A 16,158-nucleotide genomic window follows, 5' to 3' on the forward strand; every position below is an offset into this window, starting at 1 on the left:
TGAAATTTTTGGAATACACTTGTTTTTCGTTCTTGAGTTATGGCCAATCATGTGAAAAATGACAATGATAATATACATATGCGTGCATGATTATTTTTCACAAAATTGATCATAACTCAGAAATAAAAAAAGTCTTTTCCAAAAATCTCAGCGATCATGCTTATAAAATTACTTTCTCAAATTTTTTTTGAAAATTTTCCGCAAGTTCGGGAATAGTTTTTCCGACTTTTATTTTTGAGTTTTCTCAACGGTGGAAAATTTTGCGGAAAACTTTTTCCACTTCATTTTTTTTTGATTCCTGAGAAAATTTGCTTTCGTTTTCATTAAAAAAAACTTTGTAAGCTTCGTTCTTGAGTTACATTTTTTTCAAAGAAAAGGCTTATATGATACATATAACATATACATATAACTCAAAAACGAAAAAAAAGTGCATTCCAAAAATTTCAGCGATTAGGGCTTATGAAATAACCTTCTCAAAAATATTATTTTGAAAATTTTCCGCGAGTTCGGGCATTGTTTTTCCGGCTTTTTTTTACGAATTTTCGCAACTTTTCCATTTCATATTTTTTGGATTTCTGAGAAAATTTGCTTTCATTTCCTAAAACAACTTTGTTTCTATGATGCTTCGTTCTTGAGTTATGATTTTTCAAAGTAAGTAGTGTCAGGGGAAATCAAAGAATTTCCACCTGAGTTTTCCGAGAAAATAGGCGACCCTGAATTTTTCTCATATTTTTTGTTCATATATTCATGAGCCCAGCCTGTGGAAAAATTTTCATGAAAATCTGAGACCCTTCGGCCCAACCTTCACAGTATTTTCCCCCCAATGGCACCTGGAGGACTTCTTACTAATTAATACATATCGGACGAAGTTTGCCCAGATAAACATATTTTCGGATGACACCAAACATATAATCTTTTCTGGGCTGAGTTATCATTAAATCAAATCAACGATACTGCAGCATCATATGGTAAAAAAATTTCTTACTTAAGGTCGTTTGAATAGAACATTAACATCTGTATGAACAGCTTCGCTTTCAAAAACTCCATCAATCGGCTGCCATTTGGCTACCAAGATATTGGAAGCTTTCAACATACTCCATTCCGTTGCCCAGCTATCGTAAAGCTGGAAGGGTTGACCGTGTTTACATCCAACGATTTGGTCTTGTTAACGTTGATGGTAAGACCTGCCGCTGAGGAGCGATTGGCAAGATCATCGAGCTTGCTCTGCATATCAGAGCGCCGTTGAGCTAGGAGAGCAACGTCATCAGCCAGTTCGAAGTCATTTAGGTGCACCATGGTAGGAGCTCTTCTAGACTCTTCGTCTCCTTAGGAATCCTTAGATGAATTGCTGCGCAAATCTCTGGAGGAATCACTGTAAGAATGTCTGTGAAAATTCCTGGAAGTGTTTTTGGAAGAATTTCTGGAAGATCCCGTGGAAGAATTCCTGTAGGTATCTCTGGAGGAATCCATGGAGGAATTCCTGGAGAAATTCTTGGAGGAATTCCTGGAGGTCCTGGAAGGAATCCGTAGATGAATTTCTGAGTAAATCCCAGGAGGAATTCCTGGAGGAATCTCTGGAGCAACCCGTGGAGGAAGTCCTGGAGGAATTCCTGGAAGAATGTCTGTGAGAATTCCTGGGGTATCTTTGGAGAAATTCACTGGAGAAATTCACAGGAATCACTGGACGAATTCCTGGAGGAATCCCTGGAGGAATCCCTGAAAAAATTCCTGGAGATATCCATGGAGAAATTCCTGGAGGAATCTCTGGATAAATTCCTGGAAGAATTCCTTGAAAAAATCCTGGAAGAACTCCTTGAGGTATCCCTGAAGGAATTCTTGGAAGAATTCCTGGACGAATTCCTGGGGAAATCCCCGGAGGAATCCTTGAAAGAATCCTTAGATGAATTCCTGAGTAGATCCCTGGAGGAATTCCTGGAGTAATCTCTGGAGGAATTTCTGGAGAAATTCCAGGAAGAAGTCCTGGAGAATTCCTGGAAGAATTCGTGCAGGAATCACAGGAGGGATCCTTTTATGAAGTCCTGAAATAATCCCTGGAGGAATTTCTGGAGAAATCTCTCAAGACAATTTTGAACAAATTCCTGGAGACATCATTGGAGGAGTTCCTGCAGGAATCCCAAGAGGAAATCCTGCAAGAATCCCTGGAGAAAATCCTGCAGGAATCTCTGGAGGAAGTTCTAAAGGAACCTCTGGAGGATTTTATGGAGGAATCTCTGGAGGATTTCTGGGACGTACTCTTGCGAAGAATATTTGGAGGAATTCCTGAAAAAAAAATGAGAGGAACTCCTGGAGAAATTCTTGGAGGAATTTGTAAAGGAATTTCTGAAGGAATCCTTGGGGAAATTCCTGGAGGAATCTCTGTAAAAACGTCTTAAAGAATTCCTGGAGGAATCCCTGGAGAAATTCCAGGAGGAATGCCTGAAGGAATTCCTGGAGGAATACCTGGAGGAATTTCTGGAGGAATCCCTGGTGGAATATCTTTGGGAATTCCTAGGGGTATCTTTGGAGGATTTCCTGGGAGAATCCCTGGAGGAATTCCTGAAGGTATCCCTGGAGGAATTCCTGGAGGTATCCGTGGAAGAATCCCTGGAAAAATTATTGGAGGAATATCTGGAAAAATTCCTGAAGGAATACCTTGGGGATTTCTTGGAGGAATCCCTTGTGGAATTCCTGGAGAAATGCTTGAAGGAATCCCTGGAGAAATTTTTGAAGAAATTTTTGAAAGGTTTCTTGGAATTTTTCAGGGAGGTACTCTGGAGAAATTCCTGGAAGAATTCTTGGAGGAATTCCTGAAAGAATCCTTGGAATAATTCCTGGAGGATTTTTTGAAGGAATCTCTGCAGAAATCTCTGAAAGAATTCTTGGAGGAATTCGTGAAGGAATTCCTGAAGGAATCCTTGGAGAAATTGCTGGAGGAATCTCTGGAAGAACTTCTGGAAGAATTCCTGGAGAAATCCCTGGAGGAATTCCTGGAGGAATACCTGAAGAAATCTCTGGAGGAATCGCTGGATGAATCCTTGGGGGAATTCTGGAGGAATCCCTGGAAGAATGTCTGTGAAAATTCCTGGGGGTATCTTTGGAGGAACTCCTGGAGGAATCCCTGGAGGAATTCCTAGAGGTATCCCTGGAGGAATTCCTTTGGGATTCCCTGGAAGAATTCCAGGAGGAATCCCTGCAGGAATTTTAGGAGGAATCACTGGAGGAATTCCTGATGGAATCCATGGAGGAATTCCTGGAGGATTCCCTGGAGGATTTTTTGGAGGAATTCTCGAAAGAATCCCTGGATGATCTCTGGGAGGTACTCTGGAGAAATTCCGGGAGGAATTTTTGGAGTAATCTCTGCAGGAATTCTTGGAGGAATTCGTGAAGGAATCCTCGGAGAAATCCCTGAAGGAATCTCTGGAGGAACGTTTGGAAGAATTCGTGGAGGAATCCCTAGAGGATTTCCTGGAGGAATTCCTGGAGAAATCTCTGGAGGATTCCCTGGAGGAATTTTTGGAGAAATCTCTGCAGGAATCTCTGAAGGAATCCCTGGAGGAATTCTTGGACGAATTCGTGAAGGAATTCTTGGCGAAATTCCTGGAGGAATTCTTGGAGGAATCCCTGGATAAATCTCTGGAGGAATCCCTGAAGGAATCCCTGGAGGAATTCCTGGAGGAATCCCTGAAAGAATGCCTGTGAGAATTCCTGGGGGTATCTTTGGAGGAATTCCTGGGGAACCCCTGGAGGAATTTTAGCAGAAATCTTTGAGAGATATTTGAAGCAATCTCTGGAGGATTTCTTGAAGGAAACCCTTGAGGAATTCCTGAAGGAATCCTTGGAGCAAGTCCTGGACATGTTTCTTTATGTCACGTTCCAGTGGCCGCGGGTGGGATTATCACCGTAATTTGTTTGAAAAACCATAAAGATAGAGCCGTCACATGACTAGTTTGGCAATGTGATCAAAATTTGGATATGGCCAATGTGCTCATGCCCTAATTATCGCGCTGCTTTTCAGATTCTAGATGAAATTCCACGGTATTTCAATCTGTATATGTCCCCTGTGGGCACCTTCCGGAACCGGTTACAGGGACCCATGTCCCGGGATGGCCACGAATCAGTCACAGTCTGATTCTTGGAACTCATATCTTTCATTTAAGCCTAAGAGAATGGAAATCGGATCGAAAATGGATTTTTGGGAGCGTGTCAAAGTTATTGGCCATTTTTGACCCCTTAATGCCAAATGTGTTACTTTTTTTTGTTGCTCTCTTCCTAGATGGCGCTGAAAGCGGATTATAGCTCGAAAATACTCGTTTTCAAAAGTTAGGAAAGGTCAGAAAATTTCAGGTCTCTAACTTATCTGGCTACGACATGACAGTCAAATTGGCACGGTAAAGGCTGGGTATGCTGCGCAATTCAGATCCCATTGCGATCCACTAGCCTCTGCCCAGCAACTCCTATCCCTACCTCCACGCGGTACCGGCCGGAAACTATGAGCAACCGGATTGGTTTCGACTGGAGTTGGTGTGCTTAGAGAGTGTTTCGGCTTTGACAGTCAACAAACTTGCATCGATTACTTTTAAATCTTTGCCGACGTTTCGGTCCTGGGAGTGGACCTTCTTCAGGGCTCGATTTTTAAATCAACAAGTTAAAATATTGATTTGTTAATTTTTAAATGTTTGAAAGCACAGTTATAGTAAAAAAAACCCCGCAACATCAAATTTCCCTGACCGTAAGCAGTGGCTACATCATCCAGATCGATGCCCCAGTGGAGGAAGACTGACCCTTTCAAACCCGACATTTTAAAATTAACAAATCAATATTTTAACTTGTTGATTTAAAAATCGAGCCCTGAAGAAGGTCCACTCCCAGGACCGAAACGTCGGCAAAGATTTAACCCTTTGGAGCCGGAGGGGTCATATATGAACCCAACATAGAAACGGCTGTATAAATTCCCCCATTCGATAAAACAAAATACTGTATTTGGCAAAGATGTTGCAAATTGAGTCCTCTATTAGAGAAAAATTGAAATATTTGTATTTGGGACTGCATTGATAACCTAGAACATCCTGAACACCATGAAATTTGGAAAAACGAAATAATTGACATACCAGTTGTTCTAAAAGCTAAACTTGGATGTGGGTTTCGTTTTAATGTATCCATTTAGCCTTCATCAAGAATATCAGAAGGTTTTTTTTATATTCTGGGATGTTCTAGGTGTTCCAAACTGTCCTGTAGTGAAGTCCCTCAAATCTACAAGAATAATCTTATGTATTTCCGCCACAATTAATAGCATTGCATAAGATACTGGAATCCGTGAAGCTCTTAACATTTACAATGTCAGTTATAGACGCTTTAGGGATATTCCAGGTTAGCCAATCTACCTTGGAGTTCAGGACTTCAGGTCTACACTCGTAACAGCATCCATATCTGTTAATCTGAGAAACGCTACATAATCAATCGCAGTTACTGGAGCAACTGTAGTCTAAGAGCTTATTATAAACCTTTGGGACATCTAGGGTCGTCCAAACTGTTCTATAATAAAGCACTTCAAATCTACAAGAATAATTTTATGTGTTTTCACCATATATAATAGTATTGTATAATCTACTGGGGTCCGCGAAGCTCTTGAAATCTCAAATGTCATTCAGAGAACTACAGGGATATTCCAGGTCAGCCAAACTACCTTGGAGCTCAGGACTTCAGGTCTACACTCGTAACAGTATCGATATCTGTTTTACTGAGAAACGCTACATAATCATCCGCAGTTACTGGACCAATCTGAAGTCTATTTTTTTTTTATTATAATCCTTTGGGACATTCAGGTTCATCCAAACTGTTCTATAATGAAGTCCTGCAAATCTACAAGAATAACTTTATGTGTTTTCGCCATTAATAATAGTATTGCATAACCTGCTGGGATTCGCGATGCTCTTGAAATCTGAAATGACATTTAGAGACACTACAGGGATATTCCAGGTCAGCCAAACTTCCTTAGAGTTCAGGACTTTAGGTCTACACTCGTAACAGTATCCATATCTGTTATACTGAGTAACGCTGCATAATCAACCGCAGATACTGGAGCAATCTGAAGTCTACTTTTTTTATTATAACCCTTTGGGACATTCACGGTCGTCCAAACTGTTCTATAATGAAGCCGTTCAAATCTACAAGAAAAACTTTGTGTTTTCACCATAAATAATAGCATAGGATCTGCTGAGATCCGTGAAGCTCTTGAAATTTCAAATGTCATTTAGATACACTATGGGAATGTTCCAGGTCAGCCAAACTATCCATGTGTTCAGAACTTCAGGTCTACACTCGTAACATCAGCTATATCTGACATACTGAGTAACGTTTCATAATCAATAGCGGTGACTGGACCACTTTAAAATATACTATATATTTTTATGAACCTTTGGGACATTGAGCGTCGTCCAAACTATCCTGAAGCTTAGCTCTTGATAGTAACAGTAGTTAGTCTCACAATGAACTTTAGACTGTAATCTGGAATGATAGTTTTGATATATTCCAGATCAACATCACTTCTCCGGAGACCCTAGCTTCAGGTCTACACTTGTGATAATAGCTTTTGCCACTACGGTAAGGTGTTACATAATCCACTGTACTTACCAAAGCTCTTAGAGGAACAATACGCGCTGTTATATATTTTTGGGATGTTATGGGCTCCTTACTGTTATGGAGCTTAGTTGATAAAAACAACCACTGTAACTTTCAGAAGAATTGTTGGACATGATAGATTACAAATCGCAGTTTTGTACAATGAAATCAGTTACCGTTACACTCGCAGACTTTAGGATCTAAACTCCAGAACAGTTTGGATGATCTAGGATATCCCGAATGATCTGATACTGTCTGTTGAATTTTCAGAAGACTTACTGGGCATGATAGATTACAAATCGTAGCTTTGCATAATGAAAGAAGTTACCGTTACACCCGTAGACTTATGGATCTAAACTCAAGAACAGTTTAGATGACCTAGGATATCCCGACTGATCTGATATTGTTTATTTACCTCTCAGAAGACTTGCTGGACTTGATGGATTACAAATCGCAGCTTTGTATAATGAAATCAGTTACCGTTACACCCGCAGACTTTAGGATCTAAACTCAAGAACAGTTTGGATGACCTAGGATATCCCGACTGATCTGATATTGTTTATTTACCTCTCAGAAGACTTGCTGGACATGATGGATTACAAATCGCAGCTTTGTATAATGAAATCAGTTACCGTTACACCCGCAGACTTTAGGATCTAAACTCAAGAACAGTTTGGATGACCTAGGATATCCCGACTGATCTGATATTGTTTATTTACCTTTCAGAAAACTTGCTGGACATGATAGATTACAAAACGCTTTGTATAATGAAATCAGTTACCGTTACACCCATAGACTATAGGATCTAAACTAAAGAACAGTTTGGATGATCTAGGATATCCCGAATGATCTGAAACTGTCTATCGAATTTTCAGAAGACTTACTGGACATGATAGATTACAAATCGCAGCTTTGTATAATGAAATCAGTTACCGTTACACCCGCAGACTTTAGGATCTAAACTCAAGAACAGTTTGGATGACCCAAGATATCCCGACTGATCTGATATTGTTTATTTACCTTTCAGAAGACTTGCTGGACATGATAGATTACAAATCGCAGCTTTGTGTAATGAAATCAGTTACCGTTACACCCATAGACTATAAGATCTAAACTCAAGAACAGTTTGGATGATCTAGGATATCCCAAATGATCAGATAACGTCTATTGAATTTTCAGAAGACTTACTGGACATGATAGATTACAAATCGCAGCTTTGTATAATGAAAGAAGTTACTGTTACAGCCATAGACTTAAGGATCTAAACTCAATAATAGTTTGGATGACCTAGGATGTCCAGAAAAAATATTCCGCATAATATTCTACCGTTTTTATACTATTGAATACCAAAACTACAGAAAAACGTAGAAAAAACTCCAGAAGAACGCTTGGAAAAAGTAATCGATGCAAGTTTGTTGACTGTCAAAGCCGAAACACTCTCTAAGCACTATGAGCAACCTTAGGGAAGATCGGGTAACCAACCCCGATGGGAACTTTGGTCGTAGGCTGACAGGGAAGGGGGGGTTTGCTTCGGCAAACCTGAGCGTCTGTTCTCCAGGAGGAGCGGCTCACAACAGCGTCTGATCCCCATGTTAGGGGCGGCTGACCTACGTCCGAGTGCCAGGGAAGGACTCTAAGCACAACTGTGCACTATGGTCCTTCGGAAAGTAGGGGGTTGGTGTCAGGCCCTACGAGCCAGCCGTAAAAAACCATTGTAGCGCAAAATCAGCAACAGAATAATACGAACCGAGACCAACGGCAACGACCCCAGCGAACAAAAAGGACTTGCGAGTGGAAACTCGGTACGTGGCACTGCCGATTTCTCAACTTCATTGGGAGCACCCGCATACTCACCGATCTACTGAAGGACCGCGGGTTTGGCATCGTAGCGCTGCAGGAGGTGTGCTGGACAGGATCCATGGTGCGAAGGTAGTCATACCATCTACCAGAGCTGCGGCAACACACGCGAGCTGGGAACAACTTTCATCGTGATGGGTGATATGCAGAGGCGCGTGATCGGTTGGTGGCCGATCGACGAAAGAATGTGCAGGTTGAGGATCAACGGCCGATTCTTCAACTTCAGCATAATAAACGTGCACAGCCCACACTCCGGAAGTACTGATGATGACAAGGACGCATTTTACGCGCAGCTCGAACGCGAGTACGATCGCTGCCCAAGCCACGACGTCAAGATCATCATAGGAGATTTGAACGCTCAGGTAGGCCAGGAGGAGGAATTCAGACCGACGATTGGTAAGTTCAGCGCCCACCAGCAGACGAACGAAAACGGCCTACGACTCATTGATTTCGCCGCCTCCAAAAATATGGCCATACGTTGCACCTTTTTCCAACACAGCCTCCCTTATCGTTACACCTGGAGATCACCACAGCAGACGGAATCTCGAATCGACCACGTTCTGATTGACGGACGGCATTTCTCCGACATTATCGACGTCAGAACCTATCGTGGCGCCAACATCGACTCCGACCACTATCTGGTGATGGCCAAACTGTGCCCAAAACTCTCCGTCATCAACAATGTACGGTACCGGCGACCGCCACGGTACAACCTAGAGCGACTGAAGCAACCGGAAGTCGCCTCAGCATACGCGCAGAATCTCGAGGCCGCGTTGCCAGATAAGGGCGAGTTCGATGAGGCCTCTCTAGAGGACTGCTGGATTACAGTGAAAGCAGCCATCAACGACGCAGCCGAGAGCACCATCGGGTACGTGGAACGGAACCGACGGAACGAATGGTTCGACGAAGAGTGCAGAACGGTTTTGGAGGAGAAGAATGCAGCGAGGGCGGTAATGCTGCAGCAAGGGACTCGACAGAACGTGGAGCGATACGGACAGAAGCGGAAGCAGCAGACCCGTCTCTTCCGGGAGAAAAGGCGCCGCCTGGAAGAAGCGGAGTGCGAGGAAATGGAACTGCTGTGCCGTTCACAAGAAACACGTAAGTTCTACCAGAAGCTCAACGCATCCCGCAACGGCTTCGTGCCGCGAGCCGAAATATGCAGGGATAAAGACGGAGGCCTCTTGACGGACGGACGTGAGGTGATCGAAAGGTGGAAGCAGCACTTCGATCAGCACCTGAACGGCGTGGAGAACGCAGACACGAGAGCCCACGGCAACGGAAGAAACGACGGCGCCAGTGCAGCGGAGGACGGAAATGAACCAACTCCGACGCTGAGGGAAGTTAAGGATGCCATTCACCAGCTCAAAACCAACAAAGCAGCTGGTAAGGATGGTATTGCAGCTAAATTCATCAAGATGGGCCCAGAAATGTTGGCCACCTGTCTGCATCGGCTGATAGTCAGGATCTGGGAAACCGAACAGCAACCGGAGGAGTGGAAGGAAGGGCGCGGTGTGCCAAAAACCGTTATTAACAAATAAAAATGTCCACTCTCATGGGACCCGGCATTCGAAAGATATACTATTCTAGTATCTCATCTGAAAATTTAAAAATATTTCATCGAGGGAAACTAAAGTTTTTGTTATTTGAAGATTTTGAGTTATTTCTATATAAGGGATGGGAACACTCACTTGCAAAGAGTTACACTCACTTGCTATTTTCTCAGTTCAGAAGCGTGCAATTAACAAACGATGTATTGACGACTTTTGCATTGTGGTTTTGTCTAAAAGTTTGCCGAATAGAGCAGGGGTCGTACACGCATTTCAAAGTCGTGACAGAGCTGTAAAAGCGACTCTCCACGAGGTGAGTGTAATTTATATTGACCTCGTGGAGAGTTGCCTTCGCAGCTCCCTCACAACTTCGATAATCGTGTGCGACTCCTACTCTATTTGGCAAACTTTTAGACAAAACCACAAGGCAAAAGTCGTCCATACATCGTTTTTTGATTGCGTGCTTCTGAGCTGAGAAAACAGCAAGTGAGTGTAACTCTTTGCAAGTGAGTGTTTCCATCCTTGTTCTATATGATTTTCTTATATGAGTAAATATGCGCGCATGGTGTGCCTGAAACCGCTATTAACAAATAAAAATGTACACTAAACTGACACCCGGTATTCGGAAGATATACTATTATAGCATCACCTCCGAAAATTTGAAAATGTTTTATCGAGGGTAACCAAAGTTTTTACTGTTTGAAGATTTTCCTCTTTTTTCATAGAACTATTTCATCTAAGGGAATATTGTTACATGATGCTCTTCATAACATAAACAAATAATAACACTGTTCGACAAAATTTAAAAATATCGTGTTATGGGATGAGAAAAAAAAACAGGGTTTTGGTACCCTAGAAGTGTAATAGTGAAAGAATTTTCGAACAATATTGGAACGGGCCTTCACAGTTTATGACCAAAGTTTGGATTAAGAACTTGGAACATTAGGGTTTCAAGGGTCCCAACCCCTATTCTTTTTTTCTCATCTCATAACGCAAACTAGTGTTGAACAGTGTAATGAGTTTTACAAATTCCAAAAGTACAATATTCAAGCACCTTCTCTGAAAATTTGACAACATTTCATTGAGAGGAATGTAAATTACCGTGGTTTGGGAATCTTAATTGTATTCCATAGTTCTACCTGCTACTCGAATATAAATAAAAATGTGGCACGCTGTGAGCGTTGATTACATAAACTTTCTAAGAGTTTGGCACCCCTTTTATGTTTTTAAGCACGTGATACGTTGGTATCTTGTCGGTAAATTTGAAAACATTTCATGGTGAAACGAAAGTTAAAGTGAATTCACAGCCCAAGGTTTTGGTATTCCTAGGAGGCTTTGTAAATCGTTGGTATAATGTTTAAGATATCGAAGCTCTTAAAGTAAACCTAAATATTAATCGTTTTCCTAGCCAGCTTAATACGTCATATTACCAACGTATTTTCCGTGAATTTATAAATATTTCATTCGAATGATCATGAGTAACAACGATTTCAAGCTTTGATTCCAATTTCATTGGGGATATGCAAACTATTGCTTTGTCTATAAACACGTTAAAACACCTATTGAGTTTTGTAACAGTATCGCAAAAAATGTGATAGGATGATCAAAGTTCTAGATGAGGTACAAAAGATATATTCATTGCCAGGTTTGATTAACATGTGAAATTTAAAGAATTTCTGTGAAGTTACTAACATTTTCAATATAATTTATCATATCTTATATTTTCAAACCACTGTAATTTGCGATTGTTTTAATGAAATGTTGTCAAATTTTCAGAGAAGTTGTTTGAATGTTGTATCTTTGGAATGGTGGTTGTGAAACTATATCAGTTGTTCATGATTTGAAGAGCCAATGTCTCTATGATAATATTGCCATATACAGTCGGGTTTCCTATTAGACGCTGCCACCCCCTTTACGCCCACCACGTTTTCCATGCTGACTTCCAACCAATTTAGTTCATTTTTTGTATGTGATGAGTCTATAATAAGCACTAACTGCACTAAAAAATCAGCTGGATTGGATGCAAGACGGCTGAGAAATAGCGGTGGGCGTCAAGTGAGTGGCAGCGTCTAATAGAAGTTTCGACTGTATGAGCTTATTCAATGAAAATAGAGGAAAATCTTCAAACAGTAAAAACTTTCGTTTCCCTCGATGAAACATTTTCAAATTTTCTGAGATGATGCTATAACAGTATGTCTTTCGAATGCCGGGTGTCAATATAGTGCATATTTTTATTTGTTAATAACGGTTTCAGGCACACCGTGCGCACATAAAGGAAAATTCTATGGAAATGACTTAAAATCTTCAAATCGCAAAAACTTTAGTTTCCCTCGATGAAACATTTTCAAATTTTCAGAGGAGATACTAGAATACTACACACTTAGAATAAATTACAGTATTCGGTGAAAAAAATCACCGAAACTGGTCTGTAAACAAGCAAACTACAGTATTACGGCGAAATCGATGAAATTGCAGGAGAAAATCGGTGAAATCTAAGAAATCACCGAAGAACCGGTGAAATCAGACAAATTTACAGGAGACCTGTGAATATTTTACCGAACAGATCGGTGATGGGACTATTTTACCGTACTACTGTAAAATGCGTTTGACAGCCACGCCGGCAGCTTCGAGCATCAGTTCTATTACAATTTGCGCATCATCTCTAAGCAAGACTCTCTTGTCCAGTGGCAGCAAGTGTGGTTACTGATCAGAAGGTCATGTATTCAATCCCATCATCGACGTTTTTTATGAAAATATTGTTTTTTTGTGCTCGCATAAAATCGCCGTAAATTTGTAAAATTTACCGTACGTTCAGTGATATTGAGAATTCATTTGTAAACAAACATACCGAACGTTCTGCGATATTTACAGTAAATTTGTAAAAAGTACCGAACGTTCCGGTAGTTTTGACAGATGCATTTTCCTGAGATTCGCAGTACGTTCGGTGGTTTGAAAAATCACCGAACTTTTTACCGTACGTTCCGCTGTTGAGATTACGGTAAAATTTTACCGTAATCCGTCATTTTTTCTAAGTGTGTATATCTTTCGAATGCCGGGTGCCATTTGGGTGGACATTTTTATTTGTTAATAACGGTTTTTGGCACACCGCGAAGGGGTAATCTGCCCTATTCACAAGGTAGGCGACCATTTGGAATGTGAGAACTTCAGGGCGATCACTATTTTGAATGCTGCCTACAAAGTGCTATCCCAGATCATCTTCCGTCGTCTGTCACCTAAAACGAATGAGTTCGTGGGAAGTTATCAAGCCGGCTTCATCGACGGCCGGTCGACAATGGACCAGATCTTTACCGTACGGCAAATCCTCCAGAAATGCCGTGAATACCAGGTCCCAACGCATCACCTGTTCATCGACTTCAAAGCGGCATACGACAGTATCGACCGCGCAGAGCTATGGAGAATCATGGACGAAACGGCTTTCCTGGGAAGCTGACTAGACTGATTAAAGCAACGATGGACGGTGTGCAAAACTGCGTAAGGGTTTCGGGTGAACTATCTAGTTCATTCGAATCTCGCCGGGGACTGCGACAAGGTGATGGACTCTCATGCCTACTCTTCAACATCGCTCTGGAAGGTGTGATGCGACGAGCCGGGCTCAACAGCCGGGGAACGATTTTCACAAAATCCGGTCAATTTGTGTGCTTTGCGGACGATATGGACATTATTGCCAGAACATTTGGAACGGTGGCAGAGCTGTACACCCGCCTGAAACGCGAAGCAGCAAAGGTCGGACTGGTGGTGAATGCAGCTAAGACAAAGTACATGCTGGTAGGCGGAACCGAAAACGACCGGATCCGTCTGGGTATTAATGTTACGATAGACGGGGATACTTTCGAGGTGGTAGAAGAATTCGTCTACCTCGGTTCCTTGCTAACGGCTGACAATAACGTGAGCCGTGAAATTCGGAGGCGCATCATCAGCGGAAGGCCCGACTACGTTCTCCAGAAGCTGCGGTCGAAAAAGATTCACCCACGCACCAAATGCACCATATACAAAACGCTAATAAGACCGGTGGTCCTCTACGGGCACGAGACATGGACCATGCTCGAGGAGGACCTACAGGCACTCGGAGTTTTCGAGCGACGCGTGCTAAGGACGATCTTCGGCGGTGTGCAGGAGAACGGTGTGTGGCGGATAAGGATGAACCACGAGCTCGCTGCACTTTACGGCGAACCCAGCATCCAGAAGGTGGCCAAAGCCGGAAGGATACGGTGGGCAGGGCATGTTACATGAATGCTGGACAACAACCCTGCAAAGCTGGTGTTTGCAACTGATCCGGTTGGCACAAGAAGGCGTGGAGCGCGGAGAGCACGATGGGCGAACCTGGTGGAGCGTGACCTGGCGAGCATTGGGCGCGACCGAGGATGGAGAGCGGCAGCCACAAACCGAGTATTGTGGCGTACTATTGTTGATTATGTCTTGTCTTAATGATGTTGAACAAATAAATGTATGTATGTTTGTATGACAGTCAAATTAATGTGCCGATTGGCCAAAAATTACCCTAATGCAAAAGGAAGGTTAAGGAATTTCTGGAGGAACTACAAATAAATTCTTGTAAAATCGCACGTTCCAATTCTTCGTATCACTGTAAACTTCTCATCACCGACAATATCCAAAATGAAATCCACACGACGAAATTTTCCCAAGACACGCACCCCGTTTTCCAGAAATGAAAAATCGTCACACTCACCTTCAAACGCCACCCCCAATTCGCCCGCACTAGAATGTATGAGTGCCACCGGCACAGCACCCTGCTGCCGATGTTTATGGAGGAAAACCGGAGGAAAATTTCGCTTATTTCCACATTCCATACTACACACGCACACAAACACTCGGCAAAAGTCCCTTGCAATCCGTGCACAGAACCGACGACGAGGACGTGTCAGCAAGAAGCATCCAGCCGACCGAGCCAGACGGAGACGACCGGACCGACGGCTTAAAGTGGCACAGCAGCTCTTGCAGGAGACGGTTCGATTTTTCCTTGGTTCATTCGGCGCGGTTCGTTTGGTTCGAACACCACAGTCGCAGAGTGGAATTATTGTGTGGAAAACCTCCCCCGCGCGGACCCGTTTCCCTTGCCGTTCGTCTTGAAGGAAGTGCATTTTCAGGTGGTGAGGATTTTCGCGACTGGGTTCCGATTCTCTGCTTTGTGACTGACCGGCGGTTAGTGGAAAACCGGGAAAATCCGGATGGATTGATGCCACCGAGTAGTGCGTGAGGAGCCCCGCGAGGGTCATCAATCAGTGTTTCTTTCCCAGCAGCAGCAGCGCAGCGGAAGCAAAGTGTTGTTGTAAATTATACCGAGCCGAGCCGACTCCTGGGTATAGATAGGGGAGGGACGAAGGACGACGTGCAGCAATCGATATTCTGCCGTTCCGCGCCGAGGTGAATTGGGGCCGTGGGAAAACAAAAAAAAAGGATCCTGGACAGAACAGGACGTCCGCGTTTGATGCGTTTTTGATGATGGTGGTTTGATTTCTTTTACTGCGGGTTGAACAAAAGGAAGAAGCAAATAAAAATGGTGGATCGAAAGTGATTGGGAAAATTGCGAAACGGGGAAAATCAAAGTGCTTCAGGGGTGTGGAGAAAAAAAAAAGAAGTTGACTTTCCTCCTTCTGTGTGAAAACATGGCGCACCCGGGTCACAGACAGACAAAGGAAGAAGGAAAGTGATAACGTTTGCGGTCAACAAGGATACCCCGGATTCGAGGAAGTGGATACTAGGAAAAAAGGTAAGGAAAATGGACCTGATTTTTCCGGTACAGCGTTATGATTTTCCTAAAAGCTAATTATTATTTTTCTGCTCGGTACCTCCGTATAAGTTAATGAAATCTTAAGTAATTGATGATGGTACCTTGTCTCTTCTCTCATCACCGAGGCATTTTTCCAGGATTCCAATTTACTTTATTGATGAAGGAATTCTAAGGAATGGCTGGATGCTTTTAGTTGTTTACTCCGGAAGGATGGTATTTCATTACAGATGCTTATGAATGGGCATCGAAAAAGCCAAAGGCGCAATGGATCCAATCCTGGAATTAGAGTGATCGCTTTCACTTCATTTCAAAGAAGTAGCGGAGACTTCGTAGATGATAGCTTTTCGATGATAGCAAATCGTGTAT

The 16,158-nt window shown here is 42.6% G+C and overlaps 2 protein-coding genes across 2 annotated transcripts in view; both read left to right on the forward strand.

Annotated features, from left to right (window-relative positions):
* Positions 1–16,158, forward strand: part of LOC109419125 (uncharacterized) — a 319,242-nt gene that overhangs the window by 26,800 nt on the left and 276,284 nt on the right. The window lies entirely within an intron of this gene.
* Positions 14,958–16,158, forward strand: part of LOC109426187 (uncharacterized) — a 252,441-nt gene continuing 251,240 nt past the window's right edge. The window contains exon 1 of the mRNA XM_062842937.1: positions 14,958–15,771. The gene's annotated coding sequence lies outside the window, so the exon portion shown is untranslated. The remainder of the gene's footprint in view (positions 15,772–16,158) is intronic.

Source organism: Aedes albopictus, chromosome 3, assembly GCF_035046485.1.
Source record: "Aedes albopictus strain Foshan chromosome 3, AalbF5, whole genome shotgun sequence".
In the NCBI taxonomy this organism is placed as follows: Eukaryota; Metazoa; Arthropoda; class Insecta; order Diptera; family Culicidae; genus Aedes; species Aedes albopictus.